Source organism: Ochlerotatus camptorhynchus, unplaced genomic scaffold, assembly GCF_037179485.1.
Source record: "Ochlerotatus camptorhynchus isolate MF236.1 unplaced genomic scaffold, CSIRO-AGI_Acam_v1.1 ptg000220l, whole genome shotgun sequence".
NCBI classification, from domain to species: Eukaryota; Metazoa; Arthropoda; class Insecta; order Diptera; family Culicidae; genus Ochlerotatus; species Ochlerotatus camptorhynchus.
Genome location: NW_027040710.1, coordinates 2295442 through 2322252, shown reverse-complemented (window position 1 = coordinate 2322252; position 26811 = coordinate 2295442). Strand labels below are relative to the sequence as shown.

Here is a 26811-nt window from a genome sequence, read left to right as displayed (position 1 = left end):
ACAGCTTCCTTGCGCGGGATTTGGCCGCCGTGTTTTGTTGATCACGCCGGTTCGGTGCCTTCCGGACCTTGAATACACGAAGCCCAGCTCGTTTCATGGTTTGCTGAACGAACCAGGCGGAACACTTTGCCTTCAGAGCCGCGTCGCGAATCGAAAGGTTCGGATTACGCTTGAAATAATCCAACACCTTCCGGGCCTTCACAGGGTCAGCTGTCTTCGATTTTCTTCCACTTCCAGCCCGCCGCTTGGTCGTCTGGGACTCCTTAAACGATTTTACCAGCCAAGACACAGTTGTATGGGTGATTTCCAGTTGTCTTCCGATCCATCTCATGGTCGCAGTCGGATTTTCCATGACAGCGTGCAAAATTCTCCGGCGATTTTCTTCTTGTTTCGATAACAAATCAATAACCACTGATCCGATTGTTATGAAATTTTACACGTGTAAACAATTCACTCCAAACTAGTTATACCCAGATTTTCATCATTTTTTTCCAACGGATAAAAAAGTTACACACGGATAAAATGGTGCATTTTTTTCGAGTACAAGCCTTAGTGCTCATGTCCCAGGAAAATAGAGCATTATTTATTTTTTTAGATTAGATGCTCCCAACGACCAATCATTCATAACAACGGAATTTACGGTACGAGATGTCCACGTTTCATTTTTGATTTAAACAGGCCCGATGTTTCTGAATCATCTTGCCCCTTAAATGCTGCACAGTGAGCCTTTCCGTTTTGCTATATTTTGCGCATCTCTGATGTATTAAATATTAAATATATCTATCATTTTCCAGGATGCTTTCATGAACTGGCTGTGTTGGTGTTAGATTCATTGCTGATAAAAATCCTTTCTTCTACACTCAATTTAGCTGAATATGAAGAAAACCTTAACAGATAGACCAACTACCTGCATGAATTTGAATTTTGATATAAACAAATTCCCTTGATCTAGGCAACCTCTGAGTATCAAAAATAACATTTGTTTTTCTTCATTCGTGGCTGGATTCTCATTATCGCCTCTGTTGTTGCAGATATTGATATTCGTCTTCATCTTGGTCGGGATGATATTGAGGATCAAATGCAAAATGATTATTTTCATTTTAAACAAATATATCGCTGAAGAACGTAGTTTTTAGACATAAGTCGACGGCAAATTATTGCCTCGAGCTGAACTGATGATAATATCGATGATTAGGGCAGTGTGGTCGACAATATTCAAAATAATCATTTTGCCCAAAATTTCGTTGATTATTTTGCTTTTGAGGATCACTTCTGATTTTGACAATTTTGGGTTTGATAATCGAGCACTGGTGAATATCAACAAACGCGTATTCGTTGATGTAGGGTTAACTACCCCATTTCCGGCCTATTAAGCACAACCCGCATTTAGTCTTTCTTAATCTAGCGCAGTTTAGCACCAAACGGAATGTTATTATCACTGATGGCTTTCAAATTGATTTACCTTTCCGTACGTACCATAATATTTGATAAAGATAAACCAATCGTTGAGATATTGTCAAAAGTCTAACACTGCTTCTTGACGCCAAACTCGACCTACGGATTCTAAACTCGGCCTAACGCATTGAAACGCCATTGAAACGCCAATGAATTCACTTCGACCTATCGGATGATGATAAAAAATGATTAGGTCGGAGCGCTTCTTTTGTTTTTGGGAATAATGGGTGCAAACTTCCTTACCACGCGTTCTCATTGACTTCGTTCGGTAGCTTATTAACTAAAGTATCGTACCAAACGCATAATTGACTTGTTAACTCTGAAATCATGGATTAATTTGAAGTTTTCTGCTCGATAGGCCCAAAATGGGGGATTTGGCCGAAGTAGTTTTCTACCCTATAATAAACTCATTTGTTCATTTCGCTCGGTTCGTAACTACGAAGATGTTCAAAACAAACGCAATTCATCGACACTTTGTTGAAGCGCTACTCCTTGCGTGTGATAGTAAATGATAAAAACAGACACTGCTTAGATTAGATTAGAGTAGATTTGAATGCTCTTCTATCATCCAAAACAACAAACGTATAAAAAAAATAAAAAATTAAAATTAAATTGATGCGTTTGTTGTTTTGGATGATAGAATGAATGTGTTTGCCGTCGAGTTATTAACGAAACAGAAAGTCGATGAAGAGAATCGATCAAAATCACTTACACCCCTAATTCCAAGTTTGGTTACAAGATTACAACTGTGGAGAGCATTTTGTGTGGTCGTTGGGGGCATGTGATTCTGAATATGGCGGTGAGTGTGCAAAATGTTACGCATTTGCAGTGGTGTCATTTCACCCAAATGCGGCTCTAGCGTACGTATATTTTGCCACCTGCATTGCTACTCATGCGAGCAAATCACCCCGTTTACGGTGAGAACATGACAAGCCAAGTGCGAGAGAGTGCTTATTGAGAACTTCTGTGGTGAAAACTAAAATCACTCTCTCTAGAGAAATGATTTTAATGTGTTCTCGAGTTCACTCACCTAAAAGCTCTCGAGGGTTTACCTCTCGAGAAACTTTACTGCAGAGCCCACTCTCCAGAGCATAGGTTTGAGCGCTGTTGTGGCATTATTTTGCCGAGTATTTTTCTACAAGCATATTAAGCATAAAATCGACCTACTACATATGAGACACAAACCAATCCCCATCCCAGGTGGTCATTCTCTAAACAGGCCTGATAGCTAGGCGGGTAATACAAAGGTGACACAGTAGGAAGAAGTGTTAGTTTGTTTACTAAAATGAACTATGTCCATTTTGATGTGGCAAGTTTTGCTATAAGAAATGCTCCTCGTGTTTATTAGCGAAATTCACATCAAAGGTTGATTAATTGCGTATGAAATCAGTTTGGCACGGCCGGTCGTATGAAGCAGGTCAAAAACTGTAAAATTCGGCCATAAAATTTTTTGTTTTGAATTTCTGTATGGCAAAATAGTGAACTTTTCGTGAACATTAATGGCAAAGAACTCACCAACACTGGGAGACCGTGAGCTCCTGCCCACCTGTGATATTACCCGCCTAGGCCTGATAGGATCAGGAACTGTAATTAATAATAATTGCAATTTCATAAGAGCTAAAGTTGAAAAGACGCATCTGTGTCACTTGGTAAGTCATACATACCACATAAATACAAGAAATAAAGATCATTTTAAGTCAAGTAAGTCACTACATATGAGTATCCTAAAGGAAGATATGTCCTCCTTTTTAAATATTTTTTCTACATTCTCCTTTTGCCCGAAAATGTCCTTCTTTTAAATCCTTGCATTTTTTCCAGTAACATATTCATAAAATTGTTTTTAAAGAGCGTTGTTTGCAGAGCTTATTTGTTTAATTATTTCGCAACCTTATCTTATCTAGCAAATACTATTCGACGGTGGGACTAGGAGTATACTACAGCTGTCAACCCCCCTACATTAGGCTGCGGCCCATTTCGTAAATTTTAACTTATATTTGACAGATAGATTCAACCAGACTTATTTCCGACAAACTAGGAATGAATTTTGACAAACAATTTCTCGAAAATCGGACGATCAACCACATAAAGGTGTTCGAACATCATAATTTATTTTCGAAGTGTCAGTGAAAATTCATAAATTTTTCCGAATTTTTACTAAAATTTAACATTTTGAAAATAAAGTATGATGTTCAAAATTCTCTCTGTTGTCGATCGTGTGATTTTCAAGGTGTTTGTAAAAATTGATTCTTGGTCTGTCAAAAATAATTCTGGTACAATAGCAAGTTTATTTGAAATTTTTCCATCTGTAAAATTTAAGTTAAAATTCACCAAATGGAACACAGCCACACAGATTGAATCCAACATTTGTTCGATTTTGTTCTGGTTCTATGGGAGTTTAGGTATTTCAAGCATAACTATTCAAGTCAACGTATCTGATTTTGTAAACAATCTCTGAGTTTTGGCAACTGCAAACTCACTAACAGAAACTAACAACACCAGCTAGTAGGCCTACCTATGTGTTTGTTTGCGTGGGTGAGTTAGCAGTTAAGACAAATCGTCGATTGAAGAGATTGTTTACAAAGCAGATACGTCGATTTGAATAGTTACTCTTGATTTGTTTAGGCCCCTACCATACTGAGAGCGAAGAGGCACGGGAATCGTGAAATCGAATGTTCGGAATAATATCAATAATAGGAATTCTTTTATATAGAACGCCTCTTCGCTTCTACTATGGCAGCGGCCTTAAGGCCCACGCACATTAGATCCAAATCGGACGCGTTGCGGCAAAGTGGCAGTTAAATCTATTGTCTAACTGTCAAATTTACGTCAAACGAATCTAATGTGGGTGGCCCTTTAGAGTCCTATGCTGAATCAATGGTAAAATTAACAGGTTGCTTAGATGTTCCATGTTGGCTTCAATCAGCTAGACTAGATCATTTCCAAGTATCAAAAATGAATTATGAAGGCTAGTTTGATGCATTTTACAGAAGTATAACGAGAAGATGAATTGAATTGGTAACGACTACAAGGTTTGAACAATCCAATATCGAATGGAGCATTGAAACGGAGCGTCAAATGATTCACAATTGCACTTTCTCTATATCCAGAGGACCAACCAGTTCTCCCACTCCAGTGTTCTCTGGAGTGAGCTTCTGTGAGTTCACTGCAGAGTGTTTTTGAGCTCTTATGTCACTCACTAGTTCTCACCAGTGTAGAGTGATCTAATCTCACCGCGCAGTTCATTCCAAAAGTAAGGGTGTAGTGAATAATATACTGCATGTAGTTCTCTTTCTAGAACGAACAGAGTGAGAAGATTAGAATGTTAGCTCTTGTCTCTCACAGAGGAGAATGACAAGTATGCGCATTTGCATCCTCCCTATTTGCACACGCAAGATCGGAGGCGAATGCCACTTTGACATGTTTCGTCTAGAAACGATTCTCTGATGACTGTGTTGGGGAAGCAGCATATGCATGTACGTAATTGGTGGATTTGTTAGTTATTTCAACGCTTTTTGACAGTGCTTGACATTTACCATTTTTTTCAATAGTTTTTAGTTCAAAATTGGCAGCCAAAGGACTGCTATCGATGCGTATAAATATTGTTGATCGATTGGTGATAACATTATAAAAATTGGTCCAGGGGCAGCTGAGTTATTAACGTTCAAAATCTTTCATAATTTCGTTACATGTTCCATTTTTGGTTTTCACAAAGTGAACCCCCATATAAAAATCACAGACGTAGTCCTACGTCAAAACCGGCTTGGGATACAGATTTAGTAGCCCTATCCAGCTTTCGTTCATTCAAAAGATCAGACAATTTGTCCCCAAAATTTCCTCCATCGAAATGCTTTGGCATACATTTGTTCTTCGCCCCGAATAGATCGTCACCATTCGTTGATTCGACGATTGCTCACACTGCGAGCCTGTCAATAAAACTCGTTTGCGTCATCCCACGGGAGCATCTCCAAAATCGGAAACAAGCACAACCAAAATGCCGAGCGAGCGAGCGAGCGAGAGAGAGAGATGCAAAAGAATCAAATTAAACGTCAATTATGGGCCCTCCGGTTTATTCGGTCTCCCCTTCCCGGAGCTCGGTGCATTGTTGTTCGTTTGCAGTTCGATGTGTACATGTTTTTTTCGATTCAGGAATGACACACATATGTGTCGTTGGAACGCTAGCCGTGTCCGGGACGGAGACGGAAACTTCGTCACGGGAGATTCTCGTTTGGATTTCCCGCATTTGTTTATGCGCTATTATCGTTCGGATGCACTTTTTTTTCTGTTTCTGTTTCTATCTCTGCATTCGACAGTTTGGAAATTTCAATCATTTCGGACAGAGTCGGGAAAAAATGCATCATGTTGAGAACTCATCTGACAAGAAGCAGTGCTCGGCACCTGGACATGTATCTAATGATCTGTTTGAAATTCAGGGAGTTTTTTTTTTCGAGACAGTTGTTGTTTTGTTTTTTGTTAACATGTGAAAATTGTTTGAACAGAATCTGTATAAACGGTGATTTATTGCAAATGTTGCATGTCTTCCTCGCATAACTACATATAAGAAAATTTGTAGGATTATGTTCTAAAAACCGGTTTGTAAACCGGTTCAAATGAAGCAAGAGCAAAGTACTTCAATTGAAAATAAGTGTTCTGCATTTAGCTAATTAAGGGTTCCCTTGCAACACACTTGTCACTTAACAATTCTGGTTACTTGTATGGAACTTATTCTAGTCACAATCAAGTTGCAGCAACTTATTTCTTTGGAAGTGGTCTGCCTGGGATGTGTATGATCCATTTCCGGTTCCAAAATGTCACAACGAATGAGTTGTTGACAAGTCAAATAATGGTTATTTAATTTCCTCCACCCTATAAAAAGATCCACGTTAGAGATGCAGCGATTGATCAATCCGCAACCGATCAACACCCACTTCCTATGAGAAAAAAAAAATAGACGCGTTCCTATGAAGGGCTGCTTTCTCAATTTCATCATCAACGGCTCTGATAAAGGTTGCGGGCTTTCACTTTTTTATGCCTACACCCGGTAAAAGTATCCATGTTGACCAATATAGCGAGGGCCTGCTGATTTTCGGTCGATAAATGACTGAGTGTAGAGACAAATCAAATCATCATCACCGCCACCGACGCGACGCTCTGCCTTTCGAACTTTGGAGCTTTTCGGTGAAAGTGATGCGTATGGCGACCGATGGTGCACGTTCAAAGTTCAAATATTTGATGATACATCTAGTCGAACCTTTTCGGGGAATCTGCCATAGTTTGTTTTTTCATCTCATCCTTTATGGCAGAGAAGCAACTCATCACTTATCATTTCAGACACACGTTGCGTCCCGTTAGCACGTTCCAGTCGTTTGACCGAGCCGCTGACTGCGAGAATATAGGTACTTGACCACAAAACAAAATTACCGCTTCCAACTGTCATCCTCAATTTCGGTTTTCTTATCATGATGAAGCACAGGGACGGTGGCGTGAAATGACCATCTTCTTCCCCGGGAACCGGCTTGTAATGCATTTCGCTCTGGTCACACAATTCGCGCCATCGAATGGTGACGGACCACGATGAGGACAAAAATGACGACGCCGGTGATGCTTATTTGTTTTCTCATTTATCATTTACGATTGCCGTCGGACGTCTGTTGTTACGAATGTTTTCATCATGGTGTATGACGAAGTGGCTTTTTGCCTTGTATTAAATATTGACGTATCTGGGTCGGAAATGGTCGGGAAATTTGAAGGAAGTCTCCATCTGTTAAGGTAGATGAGATATTGCGGTGGATTCTGCATTTAATGATGTACTTTTGTGTTACTTTTCTGACAGTAACTGGGACAATTTTGCAGATCACGACATGCGCGCAAGCATCTACCCATTCATTCGCTATAAAAATAATACCATGCCCAGGGAACCGGTAAGCTTTAAAACGCAGTCAGAATCTTGCCATATGTAAGCAACTGTGGACTGTGTATGTCCACTTCACCACCGTTCAATGAATTCCGTAAATCTACAGAAGTTTCCATTGAGATGGCATCAGTGATAGTGAGAGATCATTATTTTCAGACTAGCAAAGGGATTAAACTACCTGCGAAGACAACATATTAAGAAGCCCGGCAACTCTATCGGAATCCAAGATACAAATTCAGCAGCGCTGTGCTTGAACAAAGATGAAACCACTCTTGAAAACTTAGCAAATAATCAAACTTCCTTTTCGAGCATGGCATTAGTTTTATTAAATTTAGATTGCACCGTTGAGTGATAGATGGCAAGGTTGTGTCTGTCTTCTGGCGTTTGTAAAAAAGAGTCTATGAATTACCAGTCTTCTTGATATGTTGTCTTCGCTACCAGCTTTACTAGCACCTTGTTTTAGATAAGTAGCTTCAATCCCTTCAATACCAATCAATCAACAATCAACTAGTTAATTAGTTCACGCTAGCGTGCACAGCAGGAAAGAAGGGTGGCAAACTCGCTCTTGATTACTCTTGGGCTAATAAAACTCGTGAGTAACCATTAATGGTATCCCAAATGTACAAAAACTGCATTTAAATGATCAAAATTACTGACGGTGCCAGTTTGAACATGAACTGGTTGCTACTCAAAGAAAACCAGCCAACCGCCCACATCGTTTGTGGTTTCCCCAACCAGATATTAAAATTTTTGTATAATTGGCTGCTGAAATCAGCATTCCTTTTACCCAAGGTTGCTCATTAGGGTAGGTCAACTTTACAACCCGCTGTTCTCCACTGCCTTTTCAATGCGTATTTAAGTTCTCAACAACTGGCAAAATTTGAACGAATTTGATTATAAACTCGATTTACGGAAATTTTTAAAATTTGTATGGAAAACGGTTGTTGAAATTTTAGCAATATTTGAAATTTTTGCGACCAAATGAATAGGTTCGTTTGGTTTAATAATATTTCTAGATAGAGCTGGAATTAGGGCGTAACAGCTTTTGTAAACAATGAATTCTATCGATGATTTCTTGGAACTCAAGGCACACCCACGCAGTCGAATATAACCATCGGATAGGGGAAGTCTTTCCCGATGATGATGTTGGTTTGCGTAGGCGAGTCTTGAATTTCTAGAAATCATCGATAGAAATCATTGATTACAAAAGCTGTTGGGCCCTTATTCCAGCTCTATCTAGATTTATTCCGCAAATCCTGATCATAACCAAATTCGTTCAAATTTTGCATCGTTGTTGGGGACCTCAATACACATCGCAAGAGCAGTGGGGAATTATGATCCACCATACAAACTTGACCCACCCTAATGCTCATTGTTTCCTTAGCCAAACTTTCAATTCAACAAATCGGAGATGGAACTAATTAGATGCTGAACCAGGAAACCCGACAGGCACCCGGATGATTATTTCCCAACACCCGCAGACATCAGTTAACGTAATATTCAGGTCAGGCAGAAAAACCGCAGACCCGAACAATGATTGATTGCCGTCGCTTGGGAACGAACCAGTCCGTGACGAGCAAGTGGCGTCACTGAATATTACCGAGTGTTGGACATATGTTCTACCACAGGACGTGGCTACGTGTGCGGGAATGAAGTATTCTTTTTGCTGCTCTCCGGATCTGATCCCGGAGTGTGTCACGCTTCGAGTGCCAGATGGAGAAAAATACACTTTGTGTTCGTCTTGTGACACATATCACCGAGAGATAAGGACACCCGGAAAAAAAGGAAGGTCGAATTCCCTGGTTTGCAATAGTCGCCGCCAAGGATCGTAGGTAGGAGGGAGTAAATGAACAAAGTGGGGTTTTTTGCTCTTGCTTTTCTCCATGAAGGTATCTTAAGTTTCCTTATCCCTTCCTGGATCTGTTTTCGTGTTTCTCTGGATCGGTATAATTCCATTTGTGACTTTTGTCCTTTTGCTTGAAAGATTCTTGTTTTTTTGTTGTTGCTTGGGACTAACAGGAAGAAAGGAACCAAGCATTCCGAGAGTAAGAGACGCGACTGGTTGGAGTCGAGCAATATGGCACTCTTTCGGGCTTCTAATCAGAAACGAGTCGTTGAATTTACATGAGAATGCTTGTGCAATCATGAGTATATATGTTAATGATGATGGTTGAAAGAATTTTCGAGCATTTAACCCGGAGAGATAATCGGAAAATTTAACATTCAAAAGCATCTGCTTGAGAATGTAGCCAATTTTATTCTTTAGAGTACCCAATGACAGGAGTGAAAGCTGTGGCTCGAAGCGAGCTTTCGTTTTGTTGGGGGTATAATTTAAATCAGTGATCAAGTTGATAACATTATGATCCCAATTCATTTCCATGCCACTTGGCAGCACTGATTACGAGAAAATATCGACTAGCATAGAGGTTCTCCATAATGTTGAAGCCCTTTGTTCTTTTCTTGGATTATTTTTGATTGAATCTGTTGGATTTGTCCAAATGTTCAATTCTTAGCATTACTCGATGGTCTTCCCGGGACTTCTCAATAAATTTCTCGAGGGATTCGAAGAGAATTTCTCTCGAAATTTAGAATGACTTCCATTCAATATCTTGTATAAACTTCATTTGGAATACAAGGTCTTTTCTTTTTTGAAATTCAGGATGTCCAAAGTTCAAAATGAATGTTTCCTTAAGTTAACAATTATCTTGATTTATATTCAGGTAAACATCAGGACGGTTTGCTGCCAGGATGCAGAAAGAATTTCTGTTAAAATTTAGCATGGATTTATTTTGGAAATCGGAACATAGGGGAAATGGATGTAATGTAGGCCTAAATGCCCCTAATTTGGGCCCATACATAAATTCAGCAATTGACCCAATGACGCGTTCATCTAGATAAAATTGATAAATAACAGGTTTTTAGCAATGGGCCCAATCTTAGATCCACATTGTAGTTTCATTTTTATACCTATGATCTTGACTTTTTTTACCTAGGAAATGAGTACTTAAAGGGGTTAGATTTTGATAAGCTCTTTACTAGGAATGACACTGATGAACACTGCACATTGTAGTTGAAATACGTATCTGTCATGGTTACCAAAATCAATTAAGTGGAATTAAATGGAAGATAAACACTTTTTGCTGTTTTATTTAAGCATTCCGCTAACAACCCAATTTCATTACTTCATTAAGATATGAATTATTGAAAAAAGAACTATTTTCCAAAATACTACCTATAGTAATAGAATATCTTTGAAATGGTCTTATTATTAAAACACATTAAATTTACAACAAAAAAGCCCATAATGCTTAATTTGCCCAAAGTTGTTATTTTCGAGATACTCGTAGGTTAAAATTCACTTACCGCATAATTTGAGCAATTTTCACCCTTTTAAGATCTTGTTCGTGAGTGTGTTAAACACTCACTTGAAAATATTTTTAACGAAAAGCCCAATCCATTTCCTTAAACTTTGCAGTTCACAGTTTTTCAATCAGACGCACAAGTCTCTATACAACAAGCGTTGAAAATCAAGCCACTGAATGTCTGGTACCTAATTGCATACTTAGGTTCCATCTAATTCTTCATTGATACCTAGCCACTTGGTAAGAATATTTATTTCGGTAGCAAAAACTGATATTTAAAGAGCTACTCAAGTATATCTTCATCAGTTGCTAAGCAGTCTAAGTCGTTATCTGTGGAAAATAGAAATAGTTTGAAGGACGGTGATTCAGTGCTGTTATATACAAAGTTTCGTTTCTGTTAAGGTAAGCTTGTTATTCAATATAAATTTTATACGAACATAAGTTAAATGTACATAAACAAAATAAGTATATTTATATTTTTACGTTTACGTTTTACGTTCACCAGTACAAAGATATGGATAACGGATTTGTTATGACCCAATATATTCAACCGATAAATAATGATGATGTAAGGTGTATAAAAAAGGATCTGCGAATTATTTCAGAAAATACCAAACAGAACTTGAACACAATGGGATATTCCGGAGATACAATGAATTCCATTTTACGCATCTGCGGATCTTGCCGTCGAGAAGTTGAAAGACGGTGAAAAACAAATCATTGCTGAAAACTCGGAAACTGTAGTTGGAAGGGTTTTGCCTGAAGTACCCAGCCTTTCAACGATACCATCAACAATATCAGTGGCCACAACTGCAACAACTGATGATGAATTTTCGCGATCTTCTTCTTCTTGTTCGCATTTCAAGTTTATTGCTAAGCGCATATTAGCTTATTGCGTGCTCTCAACTTAGTGTTCTAAATGCACTTCCACAGTTATTAATTGGGAGCTTTCGATGCCAATACCAATGCATTAATTTGTATATTGTGTGGCAAGCACAATGATACTCTATGCCCAGGGAAGTCGAGAAAATTTCCAACCCGAAAGATTCCCTCGACCGGACCGGGAATCGAAACCGCCGCCTCCGGCTTGGTAATACCGTGCCTTTACTGACTAGGCTATGCAGCCCCTACGATTCAATTTTCGCGATCTGTTAATATCGAAATATTCAACCGAGGAATTGCTGGGATTCAAGTTCCACCGATTGATGCAAAGAAGTCAAACAACGTTTACTATCCGGAACATAAAATTAAGAAAATCAACCAAGGAGTGAGGAAGCATCTTTTCCAACTAGGACCGCAGGAGGACCAAACAAGTGCAACACAGGATTTTGAAGAAATAATTCTTCAATTGAAAGAAAAATTTGGCAGACAAGATACCACAAGGAGTGAAAAATGTGTCAGTGAAAAACGATGGAAAACGGAAAGAAATACAGAAAAGGTTATTGATGACGACACTTAAAGAAGCATACAAAAGATTTAAGGAAATTAATAGTGAGGTAAAAATAGGAATTTCTTCATTCGCGAAACTTCGTCCTAAATACTTCAAACTTTTAACCAGTTCAGGATCGCACAATGTTTGCGTTTGTACAAATCATGAAAATTTTTATCTTATTACACATACAGGGTGCGTGACGAATTTTTGCAGTAAATTTCAAATAGTAATTTCTCATGCTTGTGCATCATGATTTAGATATATTTGGCAGCACTGGATAGCTTATACTGTTTGGTGTAAGATTTAAACAAACAATGTTGAGTAAACGTAAAGATGTCGAAACAAGAGAGCAATGTGTCAGCCGTTGTCGCTTTGTTGCGCGCCGGAGTATGCATGAAAGAAATAATTCGGTCGGTAAATGTGTCTGAAAGAACAGTGTATAATATTAAAAAAGGCTTGGGGAAGTGATAAGACGGAGCACCTGCTCATACTGCTAATAAAGCACAGAAATGGCTTACGGAAAATATTTCGTCAATTTGGGAGGGAGAAATTTGGCCCCCAAGCAGTCCCGATATCTATCCGTTGGATTATTTTGTATAGGGCGTCGTCCAACGGGATACCAATAGAACCCCTCACACCACACTTAAGTCGCTAAAAGCTAAAATCAAGGCAGTGATGACATCTATGGATCGAAAAATTTTAAAACGTGCATACTGCAGTTTCCGGAAGCGTCTAACTACAGTCGTCGAAAGGGAAGGCAATTTTTTTGAATAAATTTACTTACAACTTCCATATGTTACGAAAGAAAATAAATCGCACAAAATTCATTGCTAGAATAACTAACTGGTGTATTTTTTCTCAAATATGCCATTTACTGCAAAATTTAGTCACGCACCCTGTAGTTTAAAAAAGTAAATATTTGGTATGACTTAAAGTCCTTGACTGATCGTTTAATTTGTGGAAGAAAAACAGCATATTGTTATCGTAGATGTTGTGAGGATTGTCCAGACATTTCGTCAATTGAGGATTTTTCACACAGCAATTAGAAGAAAAAATGATTGATCAACTGTCATTCGAACAGTGGGTAACTACTGATAGATGTGATATACAAACTATTGTTAAAGAGCCTGAAGATTTTGTTTCATATATTTGTGAAAAATTACTCAAATTGATACCTCACGATTTCATTAAAACAGAACAATCTAAATTCTTAAAAACAACGAAAAACAATTTACAAGTAGGGGAATTTTAAGTCATTTATGATTTTTCTGAAAATTACTCCTTTGTACTGCAGAATGAAGTACAATCCCATCATTGGAATGCACAACAAGCTACTATCCATCCATTCGTTATATACTATAAAGAAAACTCGCAAGTGCTTCATTTTAGTTTCATACTTATCTCAGAAGAGTTGACACATGATGCAGTAGACTGTTAACCTGTTCATTCCAAAATGATTACTTGTTTACGTACAGATCAGAGAAAAATAGTGAAGAAGATTTATTTTATGTCTGACGGAGCTGCTTCACAGTACAAAAACCGTAAGAATTTTTCTAGTCTCTGCAAGTTCAAGTCTATGTACGAAATTGAAGCTGAATGGTATTTCTTTGCGACATCCCATGGCAAAGGACCGTGTGATGGTATTGGAGGTACGATAAAGCGCATGGCTACACGAGCCAGTTTAGCCAGAGAACGCTAACATCCAATTAATTTTGCCAAACAATTAGGAGGAAGAGTTGACGACTTTATCATCTGGTTTTGTAACATCTGAAGAATATAAAACTATGGCGGCAGAGCTTAATGAACAATATTGTGAAGCAAGAACAATTCAAGGAACGCAAAAATTTCACTCATTTATTCCTATATCTGGAAATAAAATTAAAGCAAAATTGATCTCAAACTGTTCAGGTTTTCAATTTGTTTAAATAAAGTATTAATGTAATTACATAATGTGAACTAAATAAATACCTAAGAACACTATTTTATTTAATACATTTTTTTATGAAATGAATGCCATAATTTGCGAATGGTATAACAAATCTCGGATACTCGATTTGACGCAACTGGGAATTCACCCATGCACACTAACACCACTATTAAGTTGGGGAAGGTTTCCCCTATCTGATAGTGGTGTTAGTATGCGTGGACGAGCTTCCAGTTACGTCAAATCGACGATCGAACGCATTGTTTACAAAAGCAGATAAAAAAATCTGAGGTGGGTGGTCTTGGACAATTTTGGAGGGGACCTATCCGCTTTGGCCGTTCCTATTGTGTAGCTACGGCACTAACAATGACCCGAAAAGGCTGCCAAACACTTCTTATGGTTGTTTTCTATTCCACCGTGGTCTTCGAAACTAGCTAGCCGTATAAGGGGCCAAATAGGAAAATACACTTTTCCCATGCGGTATCTTACTCATAATTAATTATATCTTAACTCATGCGTCTGATTGAAAAACTGTGAACTGCAAAGTTGAAGGAAATTGATTGGGCTTTTTGTTAAAAATATTTACAAGATTAAACACTCACGAACAACATCTCAAAAGAGTGATAATTGCTCAAATTATGCGATAAGTGAATTTTAACCTACGAGTATCTCGAATACAACAACTTTGGGCAAATTAAGCATTATGAGCTTTTTTGTTGTAAATTTAATGTGTAACAATAATAACACCATTTCAAAGATATTCGATGACTGTAAGTATCATTTTGGAAAATAGTACTTTTTTCAATAATTCATAACTTTTCTGTTTATGAAGTGCCCAGCAAACGCACATTGCCAATAAGTAGCACTTTATCTAAACTACAATATAAATATAAAAAAAAATAAAAAAAAAATATGCAATTTGAGTAATTTAATTTTTTTTATAATTTTGATTTTTTTTGCAAATAACAAAATAATGTTTTACAGTGTATATTTTTTCTTGAAAGGTACAATACTTGTCCGCCACTTCGCCCAAGACAGCATCTCAATCAAACAAATCGTTCGCGAGATATATGTTTTTCTATTGATTCGTATCATTTTTGCATAAGCCCTTTTCAAGTGTTAGTCGTGTACAAAACTAGGGAACCAAATATGTCAAATTGCATGTTGGACAATAACAAACAACTGTGCAAAGTTTCAACATAATCCTAGAAGGTCGATCAAAAAATTTAAAAAAAAAAAACGTCATTTGAAATGGAACTGCTGAGCATGGAACAATATTATGCTTAACTCAATCTTTAAAAAATAGTAATGGTTTTTGAAAATAAACACATTCTGCATAAACGCACAGTTTTCATTATCACAAGCTCAGAACATTAGCTCATTGTACGTCTCTTTAGTTTTGACGTGCAAACTCACAGATGTATGTGTGCTGCTTGTGCTTTGTGCTGTTCCCTTTCCTTGCAATATTAAAAAAAAATCTCTGCACTTCTATGAAGTTTTATGAAGTTCCTCGAATCGCTAAATAATTCGCTTGATTTCTTAAACAAAAAGAAGAACTTTTGTGAAGTTTCTTAATATTGAACATATTTCCATAAATTTCAACGAAGCATCGCAAACTTATATAAGATTCCCGATTGTTTCGCCGAATTTTCGTAAAGCATCCTGATTTTTTTCGAAATTCTACGAAGATCCCCGAAATTATAGCGATTTTTTTTGTGTATTTTTAAGATGTCCCCTGTTTAATAAAACCTAATGAAGTTGAAGCAAAACTCATTTTTATTGTTTCTTTGGTTTGTTTTCCGTCGATCTTGTTTTCCGTACTGAGTGCCAATGCTACCGATTCCGGGGGGGCAGCTTTTACACCTGTCGACCAATCAACTCATGGATCGTAATCAGAAAATCCTGACGGCGCTGACTCCCAGGCCTTTTGGAGTTAGAGGCAGTCATGCGTACCACTGAAGAAAAATCCCTGATTTTAAATAAAGTTTTACAATTTTCGCTTGACTTAGTTTTTTTTTCGCTAATTTTCATCAAAGTTTGATGAAGTTCAACAGTGTTTTCTAAGTTTCTACAAAACATGTTAAAGTTAAAAAAATATTTTAAGTTCTATGAAGATCACTGAGCATCTACAAAGTTTGCTGTGCTTTTCAGAAGTTAGCTGAACTTCTTTAAAATTCGCTGCACTTCCAGAGCTTTGAAATAATTCAATGATTGTGAACGATTTTTTAGAAATTTCTACGATGTGTATTGAAGATCTATGATGTTACTGGACAACGTTCTCTTCACTTTTGAGAAGTTCTCTAAGTTTCCACGAAGTTCTCTGAAATCAATTGCTGTTCTCTTAACTTTTACGACTTCTGGGAAGAATCATTTTTATAAATCTGAAATATGGAACACCTTCCCTCCCTTGCGGAGAAGACAGAAGACATCTCGTCGATCTCGGTGAAGATTATTTCCGAATACACCTGGTAGCCCTGTGCTGAAAAACTCCCATTTCATGTCAGGGAAAACAGGTTATAAAAGAGACTCTTGCTCTATTACGCTACCCTAATGTAATATGAGGAGGGACTCATAAAAGTTAAAAAGTTATGGGTATGGGCGCTTAGCTAACAGTTCGCCACCTAAATAACCCAATAGACCAGTAGAGCAGTTCCACGCCAAATTGCAAAAAAAAAAAAATATATTTTATATTTTACCGCTCAGAATTCCATGAAACTTCGCTAGAGGCAATGAACCAACTGGAATTAGACCATTTTGACACTCGCCTAATTTTTCAAAACAGCATATTTTATATTTTTTTAATAAATCATATCACGAAAACGGTTCCCCTAACCGAAACGACATCACTGACAAAATTGTAAGAAACTAGATTGGCTTTGCAGAAAAAAAAAAAAAATAAACTGAAAAAAAATCACATATTCTCGTCAAATAATGAAAATCTAATTTTTTACAAACTTCAATACCAAAAACAGTTGATTTTAAAATTGTCTAGACATAAGCTTTCAATTATCTGAAATGGACACAATGGACTCTCCAAAATTGGCGAAAATTGTAAAACGCCTTATTTTAGTACAAACTAATTTGAACTTTTTTTTAAATTAGTTTTAATTGTTTGTATGCAGAAAACATACTTTTAAGCCCAATTATTACATGGGTTAAAGTGTTGAAGTGTTAATAAAATTTAATTAAAATCTTAAATTTTCAAAAATTTGCTTCACATTATTTGCATTTATCTTTTAACATTCAGCCTGCAGTGTTGTCTCTCAACTAAGTGTGTCAAAAAAGTATGTAATCAAGTAATGTCCGCAAACTAAAAGTATGCTGCCGAGTGACAACGTAATTGTCAAAATCAGGAGAAGCTTTTTCTGTTCAACCATTAAAAAAAGGTTAATTTTCTCCACAGTTTTATTTGAATCGATAGTTTCACATTATTTGAGGATGCTTGGTACCAGATAACGTGTATTATTTTTGTTCAATTATAATACTTTTTATATCGCCCTGAAGCAACACAAATGTTGCACTTGAAGAAAAAGGATGAGCAATAACAGTGATCCAATTGACCCCGTTTTACGATATTACTTGTAAAGACAGTTGACCTACCTAAATGTTCATGGTGCTGAATCCTTGTGCATCTTTGAACAATTTCTTGGCATCGTGGTTATCATGTTCAATATCTTAAATTTACAAAGATGTTTGCAATGCATAGAATCGCTTCTTAAAATGTCCTACATTTCCTTCAATAACCTACATTATATTCGATTTCCTGAAGAGTTTACCCAACATTTGTTTTATGGACGGTTGTATAGCTAACTGAACCACTTTGTTGGCAGAAGATTTTAACCCCATTTTCATTAAGCTGGTAATCGATTTCCAATGAACTACGTTAAATTTCATCGTTATCAGACATTTGGATCCGAAGATATAACATTAGTGGAAATCGCAAACTGGTGCATCTATCAATTTTAGATGGTTTCTTTTGTTTTATTTTTAATCTTTATACACGAAATCTTTAGCCATAGGCTAGTTCATTTCGGAAGGGTGTAGTCTTTTCTTTTGCTAGGCAACCCACTTGCAAATTTTGACCCACATGTTGGCATGAATCAGCTTACCAGCAGTGCAAATTAAGTGATAAAATCGTGACGCAAATAAATCGCGCTCCACCGTCATCCAAAATGGGCCTAACCGTGAAAACCCCAATTGCTAAGCGATCATGGAAACTAAAAACAATCGACGCAACCCCATTTTTGACCTGACCGCACTTTTTACTTTTTGCTCACATTGACCGACAGCGCATCGGATTTCGTCTGTATGCTCTTTTTTCGTAATCTCCTTTTTCTTCGTTTTCGACGATGAACCGAAAACAATTTCACATTGCTCTAACCGGATTTATTTCTTCAAGTTCAATTAGCGCAACAAATTGGCCACGGAGGGGAACCGTCGCCACCTGCCACCCACCACCCGCCACAGCATACATGTGCTCCTAATAATGATGGCAGTGTGGCACATAAATCTAATACCCCCCGAAGAAGAAGTAAGGCCTTTGATTTTGCACACAGCTTTCGCCATTTTCCCGGAACTCAGCTACCTTCTGTGCTGCGGGTGGATGATAAACAACCGGTGGAGGTGTCACTAGCTTGCGCGAAAATGCTGCTGGCACCAAATGGCGTTCCCGTTTAATCGGGATCGGAGTCAGTCGCTCACTCACTTATTCAATCGCTTGCCAACAGTCAACACTAGAATCAGCTGCTGCTCAGATCCGCTCACATCTGTAAATAAAATGAAAAGCAATGAATCAGTAATGTGGAAAATAATTATTTATGAGGCAAATTCTATGCTGCTGCTTTTTGATGCTGAGTGAAGGAGGAACGGGAGCAACGGCGGGCAGGAGGCGCAATGGTGTAAATGGGAAATTGAAAGTTTAATAGCTCCAGCATCACTATATTATCGCTCCTGACGGCTTAACTGCGCCGGTGCTGCCCTGCTGGTGAACAAAGTAGTTTTTCGATCATGGTGCTCCCGGAGGGCAATTACACAGCGGCGTGGTTGGTTGGCAGTTGGCACAAGGTATCGCGGAAAACCTCTGATGAACTGTATCATAGTGTTTGGATTGGTGGTGGCGACATTTACGGCTGGCACAGGTGTAAATTAAATGCTATGAAAAGTGTCGCGTGATTTGGGGGATGATGGATTCTATTTCGGTTAAATGAATGTATGGTCAGCGGCACCGATGGTGTAGTGCGTGATAACCTCTCACCTCAGCAGGACTGGGATCAATCCCAGTCAGTGCCGCCGGGATGTTCTGAGGCATAACATTTCTGATCACGCCTTCTTTCGGAAGGGAAGTAAAGCCGTTGGTCCCCGGTTCATGAGTTGATGGATCGATAGGTAGGGTCCAGGTGTGGGAGCTAGCTCCCTACCCGAGCAAAGTTAGAGATCAAATTGAAATCAGAATTTGCTGTTATGATGTAACTTATTTTGAATACTCCATTTGATCTCATTTTGGTTTACTTAACGGTTAACACAGCAAAAATGAGAGCAAAATTTTACACTGTTGAATCAAACGGAAAACTAATTCTGCTTTCAATGAAATCAATTTGATTACTGATTTTGCATTCATAATGTTTGACTGAATACGGGCCTGTCGTAAATGGTTAGCATCCATGATTCTCACGCTGAAAGATTTGAGTTCAAATGTCACCTCGGGCTAGTCAGGAATGACCTAAAATGACCTAAATTTTAAACAAGAAATTAACAGAAGAACTTCAAGTTAAGTTGCTTTGATTTAAAAAGTCTTGAATTATGCACAATATGATATCAGACTTCTGTCATGACAATTGAAATCAAAATGAGTTTTCATTATGATAGGAACTGCAAACTTTAATATCGATCTGCTTTTATTTTGTTAACCGACTTTGCTCGGGTAGCGTCGGTAGCATTGGTGCTCAGCACGAAAAACAAGATCGCCGGAAAACAAGTCAAGGAAAATTCTAGCATATATTTCACCACAATTCTTAAAACAACATCAAACGATCTACTTTGTGCGAAGCTGATAATGTAACACAGTGCTTTCTGCTGATAAGCATCCCGGGTAGAATCTTTAAATCAAGAAATAATATCAGAAATTGTTTACGTATCATCGTTTCAATATCAAATCAAGCAATTACGATATCAGACCGCATCGTGCTCTCTTGCCGTGCGGATCTATTTGCTTTTTGCTGAAGGAAGTGTTACTGCAACCTAAACCTACACAAAACTAAAACAGCACTTTTCAGTGCACCACCTGTCTCAAAGCCTAGTCAGTAAAGGCACGGTATTACCAAGCCAGAGGTGGCGGGTTCCGGTTGGAAATTTTCTCGACTTCCCTGGGCATAGAGTATCATTGTGCTTGTCACACAATATACATATTCATGGCATCGAAAGCTCTCAATTAATAACTGTGGAAGTGATTTTAGAACAGTAAGTTGAGAGCACGCAATAAGATAACATGCTCTAAGCAATAAGCTTGAAATGCGAATAAGAAGAAGAAGACCTGTTAAATTTCTACCTTGTTTGAATCTTATCCCTCTTCGATCCTTGTTTGGACCCTACCCGAGGTAATCCTGTTTGGATATCGATTTGGAAAATTACCCGAAAGTCGATTTGGAGAAATTAGGCTCTGCCGTTATGGCTCCTAAGCGCAGAAGAAAAGAGCAATCGCTTGATCCCCCTTCTGATGAAATGCGATTGTGGAAGCAATTTGATATGCTCACGGATGATGAGAATGATCCATCATCCAGGCAAAATACCATTAAACTTTCCCGGCGAAATGCCAATAAGTAAAAAGTTCCCCCTATTGCGATAACCACTTCAGATTTCCATGCTCTTCGCACAGAACTTTTGAACTAGTAAAATTCAAGTTTTCACTTCAAATTGGGCGTCGAGGTGAATGCAGTGTATTGACTGAAACCTTGGATGGATTCAAACGTCTTCTCAAATATCTTAATGAGAAGCAATACACTTCTGTTCAAGGTTGTCTTGAAAGGTCTGCTCAGTGGTGAATTTCTGGATCAGATCGAAGGTGAATTGAAAAAATACTTGGAGTTGAGCCACTCCAAGTAATCAAAATGGAATATGAAATCCCGTCCTAGTGATTCACGCAACAGGATTTCTAATAATTTTTATTTAGTTCACTTCAAGTCTAGTGAACTAACCAACCTTAAGGCCTTAGAAAAAGCTAGCCTTATGCTCCATAAGCGAGTGAAGTGGGTACACTTCAGGAAGAGAAATTTCCAAAACCTCACCAAATGGGGTTCCCTAATTTTCGGAAATGTAAGAATCGCAAAGCGATTCTTGAATCTCATTCCAAGCGAAAGGTAGGAAACGTTCCACGTTCCCGGCCAGGTATTCATTCCTCTACTGTTAACAACGGTCAGTGAGGAACAAATTCTCCATTCGCTAGGTACAAACATCACCCTTGCTCCAAATTCTTCATTTATACCTGTTCCCCTCGATGCTTACAATGTTCAGCGAGTAAATGGAGCTACCTATGCTGCTATTGCAGCGGGTAGAAATCAAAACACTAGCCAACATAATTCTAACGGAAATTTTGATAATCTTGTCTTAGGAAGCATTACTACTCCTAAAATGGAATTTTTACAGAAATCAATAAACGACATGATTACTGATATAGGGTAGAGAACTACTTCGGCTTAATCGTCCATTTTGGGCCTATCAAGTAGAAAACTAGAAATAAATCCATGATTTCAGAGTAAACAAGTCAATTGTGCGTTTGGTACGATACTTTAGTCAGTAAGCTACCGAACGAAGTCAATGAGAACGCGTGATATGAAGGTTTGCACCCATTATTCCCAAAAACAAAAGAAGCGTTCCGACCGAATCAATGGTTATCTTCATCCGATAGGCCGAAGTGAATTCATTGGCGTTTCAATGGAGATTCAATGCGTTAGGCCGAGTTTAGAATCCTTAGGCCGAGTTTGGCGTCAAGAAGCAGTGTTATACTTTTGACAATATCTCAACGATTGGTTTCTTTTTATCAAATCTTACGGTACGTACGGAAAGGTAAATAAATTTGTAAGCCGTCAGTAATAATAACATTCCGTTTGGTGCTAATATGCGCTAGATTAAGAAAGACTAAGTGCGGGTTGTGCTTAATAGGCCGGAAATGGGGTAGTTAACCCTACTGAAAACTAGCTCCATGTTTGACGCTTTTCAAAATGGAGTTAAATTTGCGAACAATATCGTCATGACTTTGGAATTCAGTAACGAACTTTAAATCATTAAATATTTTGAATTGGAATGCTCGATTTCTTAACGATATGAGGACGAGCTATTTAACTTTTTGAGAGTTCATAACGTGCATATCACTGTTATAACTGAAACATCACATTCTTTCTTCATTTGAAACCACAGTTTATGAAACTTAGGGAGTTTCTGTCGAAACAAAATTTGGACAACTTACGTTCATAGCTGCCTAGTTTCCATTTCAATAAGTAGACCAGTAAAATATTTTTTTCAAGGGTGAACTTCAGAAACTTACCCGTCATAGGTCTAAATTCTTCATTTTTGGTGATTTTAATGCAAAACACCGCTCATGGAATAATGACCAAAGCAATTCCAATGGTAATATTCTGTTTAAAAATTGTTTTGCAGGTTATTACACTATTCAATATCGAAGCAGCCCAACATGCTTTTCTTCAGCATGAAATCCGTCAACTTTTGATTCGGTTTAAGTGATTCGTGTCAACTTTGTAGCCAATTGGTTAATCATGCTGACTTTGGTTCTGATCACCTTCCCATAACTTTTGAAATATCCAAAAAATAGTTTATAATTCCAACAACTCTACATTCAACTAGCTGATTGGGAGCAATATCAAACATTCCCTTGCAAATCAAAGATGAAATTAATTAATTAATTAATTGTATCTCTGACTACTTCTATAGTTGAAGCAAGAGCTGCCTCAGTACCAAAATGCGAGGTTAAATTCGATTCAATTATAATGGACGATGATCTTCAGCTCTTGATCCGTCTGAAAAATGTCCTTAGGAGGTAATATCAAAGAACACGCGAAAGTAATCTGGTGGGATTTGCAAAAACAAATTGAAAAGCGATTCTCTGCCCTGATGAACAAAACTTTTTAAAGCAATGTTTTGAAATAAGACCCGAGCTCCAAACCCTTTTGGAGGCTCACAAACATTTTGAGAAAATCTCAATAGCCTACAGTCCTATGAGGTGGTAAAATTTGGGTCACAAATTCGGATAAAGCTCAGAAACTTGCTAAGCAATTCGAGAGTTCCCGTAATTTTTAGTTTGGGTCTTACTAGTCCTATTGAGAATCAGGTTGTTCGGGATTATCTGAATATTTTCTCTCGGGAAAATATTTTTGATGATTCCTGGGGGACTACTGATTTGGACGAACATAATATGAAAGCTCGAGTTGGTGATGGAATTTTCTATATCCTAATCACAATGCTCCCAAGGTACTCTGTCTTTCTGGGTAAAATTATTTAACAGATGTTTTCATTTGGCACACTTTCCTGATACATGAAAGAATGCAAAAGTTGTTCCAATTTTGAAACCGGATAAAAATTCAGCTGAAGCTTCTAACTACCGTCCAATAGGTTAACTTTCTGCAATAAATAAGTAAACTTTTTTAAAGACATAATTTGGAATTGAATGAGGTTTCACATCAATACGAACTCAATTTTTGCAGATGAGCAGTTTGGATTTCGCCATGGGCATGCAACTTCTCATCGAATCAAAAGAGTTACCAATTTAATTCGTTCAAACTAATCTGAAGACTGCTCAACTGGAGTTGCAGCTTCTGGACATAGAAAAAACATTCGATTGCTAAATTGAAAAAGTTTAATTTTCCACTCTATATTATGATATTACTTCAGCATTATTTAATTGACAGATCTCAGCAGGTATCAAAATTCCAAATTGAATTCGACTGCCTGTTAGAGCAAGAGTTTCTCAGGTTAGGCCATTTTCACTTCAGGTCTCCCTGATTTGCCTCAGGGTTATGTTTGTATCCTCTTATACACAGGAAATCCAAAATTTGCCAGAAAAATGGCCTCAAAAGATTCAGAACAAAGTTCTGAAGATGATTTTGAAGTAGCCTCCCTGGTACAGTACTATCGAGGCACATAGAATTCCAAATGTTGAGACTTTAGAACAGATGTCCAACCAAATAATTAATAATTTCAGGCAAATCGTTGCAATCCTCAATTGCAACGATAAATTCCCTTTATACTTAGATATGATTTAGTTTTTGATTTTAGTTTTGTCATACTGTTAAACATTTTTCACTGACTCCGCAGTCCTGACCGCAACTCTATAATAAGTGGTTTGTAGTGATAAGAGGGACTTGGTAGCCTATAGGTGACCAGTTTTGCTGGCTGAGTAATAAATACTATAGTTGGTACAACATCAAGCTCCTTAACATTATAGGGTCGTAAGTTTGGAGCCTTGGGTAGTATAAATATCGTTAGGCACTTCATTTAAGGTTCAATTTACTTTGATGCATTTTCGAAAAAATTCAAATGCAGTTTTTTTCGACGCATCATTTCAGACTGCAAAAAGCTCGCGTCATTTTGTGTAAAATAGCAAAAAGAATAGAAGACGTGAGATTTTTGTAATCTGAAATGATGCGTCATAAAAAAACTGCATTTGAATTTTTCAAAAATGCATCAAAGTAAATTGAACCTTAAGGTCATGCCAGAACGCTGCAAATTATCCGCATGGTACTTCTATATAAATTGAGACACTTGTGGCATCAATTTGGTGCTTTTCGTTTGACTGAACTGTGAAAGATAAATATATTACAACTTGAAATTAAGTTTTAGAATTTACCACTAGGTGGCAAGGGTTTGCTTTTTTTTTAACCTTATGAGTCAAAAATGTTTTTACAATGACAAAATGGCATATAACATACGAGTCAAATAATAACAGGCAATCAGTAATGACAAGCAACAAAGATAAATTATTTGCAACAAAGATAAATTTCTTTGAAATGGTTTCTGCAACAAACCGGTTGATGACCTAGCTTGATCGGAATGGTGGAATGACATAACAAATTTAACTTAATTTATTCATTTATTTACATATATCATCAACCGCATGCGTTGCAAACAAACTTTCAAACAATGTTATCTTTTTCTTTCCACCGTGTTCTGATCAAGCTATGTTTCCGAGAGATTGAGCGAGAGAGAGTTTGCCATGACAATCATCGCAAGCGTTTTGTCTACATTGTTGCTTGCTCTCTGTGTTTCGATACCCTGTGACTACCACATATTAAGAATGCATTTAAGCAACTCTTTTAAGGATAAGGTTTCCAGAATCCCTTCACTTCGCGTCTTCCCTGGCACTTATCTTGCCATTGTTGTTTATTAATTAATTTGATAAAACTCAATCAAATTAATTTTACAGAGCCAGCGACTCCTGTTCACTATACAATGCATCTTAAAACTATAGTCAAAAGGTACAACACAATAAACACTTTATCTTCCGCTATCCAATAAGCCATCAGAATAGGATCCGCTTCAAGTGGTTTTATTGTATGGCAGTCTTGCCAACGGGGGTCAGAGCGCTTCCATTGCAGCAGTGGACGCAAAACGTGGTCAGCACTCACACACTCATCACTAAACGGTTACTTTTCAAAGTCGACGACGCATCGAACGAAAGAACTGCTCATGAAGAACAATGAGGAGGACCACATAATGGTTGCTGCCGAGTAAACAGACGATTCCGTGACACATATTGAGAGTGGTCTGCTTATGTCGACAGCTGAGCGAAAATTGATCCAGAAGTCATGCGGACCTAAAACTTAAACGCGAAGCTTGTTTCTCTGCAACAAACATGTAGATTCATTTTGAACTTTGTAAATTAAGATGCTGTGGGCCCGTGAAAACTTGAAGTGGTAAAGCAAATTTTACACCGTCCAAAAAATACATGTGAATCTCTGCTATATATAGCGCAAATCTAATTAACGCTAGAACTTTTTTTTTCTGTGTATGGAAAAAGGATTCCGTCAATCGTCTCCTTAAATAATTTTGGAAGAGTTGATCGAGGATCATAAATTCCTGTAAGATTTATTTTGTACCGGTCACAACCTGGTAAGACTTTATTCTCTGCGGGACCCTCACTACTCCACCGTTCGCAAACATGACTCCGACAGAGGCTGCACAAATTTGTGCCTGAATTATTCAGCGCCCACCGAGTGGCAGTCTCATTTCACCGGAACTGTTGTTGTTTCGGAAGCAAAGTAAACATCAATCTATAATTTCGATTGTTTCACTGAATTCTAGGGGAAAAAAAAACAATAACCATCTTCTACACCGTGTTTGAAAAATTCATATAATTTTCTGCGATCGCTAGATTTAGCGCAAATTTACAGGATGTTTAATGTTAATCTAAGCGCAATTTCGCACAAACCGGCAGTATTGCATACAAGCTTGTAAACAACACTAGCTTAACATTAAACGAGGGTTAGATTTATTTTCTGTGCATCGGTGAAACTGTGTTTGCATTCTAAATACATATTTGCTAGTGTCCTTGTTTAACTACAGTATCCCCTCGGGTGAAATTACAAACGGAAAGCCCCGGTAAGAAAAGCTCACTATTCCGGCGGTGGTTTACTAAGAAGCGAAGTGAGAGACGCTGCCTGAATCGGATGTGCAATTTTTCCACAGACCGGAGGGGCTTCACGCTCTGGAAAACCTGGCTCCC

At 37.8% G+C, this 26811-nt stretch overlaps 2 protein-coding genes across 3 annotated transcripts in view; one reads left to right on the top strand and one right to left on the bottom strand.

Annotated features, from left to right (window-relative positions):
- Positions 1-26811, top strand: part of Rab3GAP1 (RAB3 GTPase activating protein subunit 1) — a 584432-nt gene that overhangs the window by 407441 nt on the left and 150180 nt on the right. The window lies entirely within an intron of this gene.
- Positions 1-26811, bottom strand: part of haf (leucine-rich repeat and fibronectin type-III domain-containing protein hattifattener) — a 507398-nt gene that overhangs the window by 377261 nt on the left and 103326 nt on the right. The window lies entirely within an intron of this gene.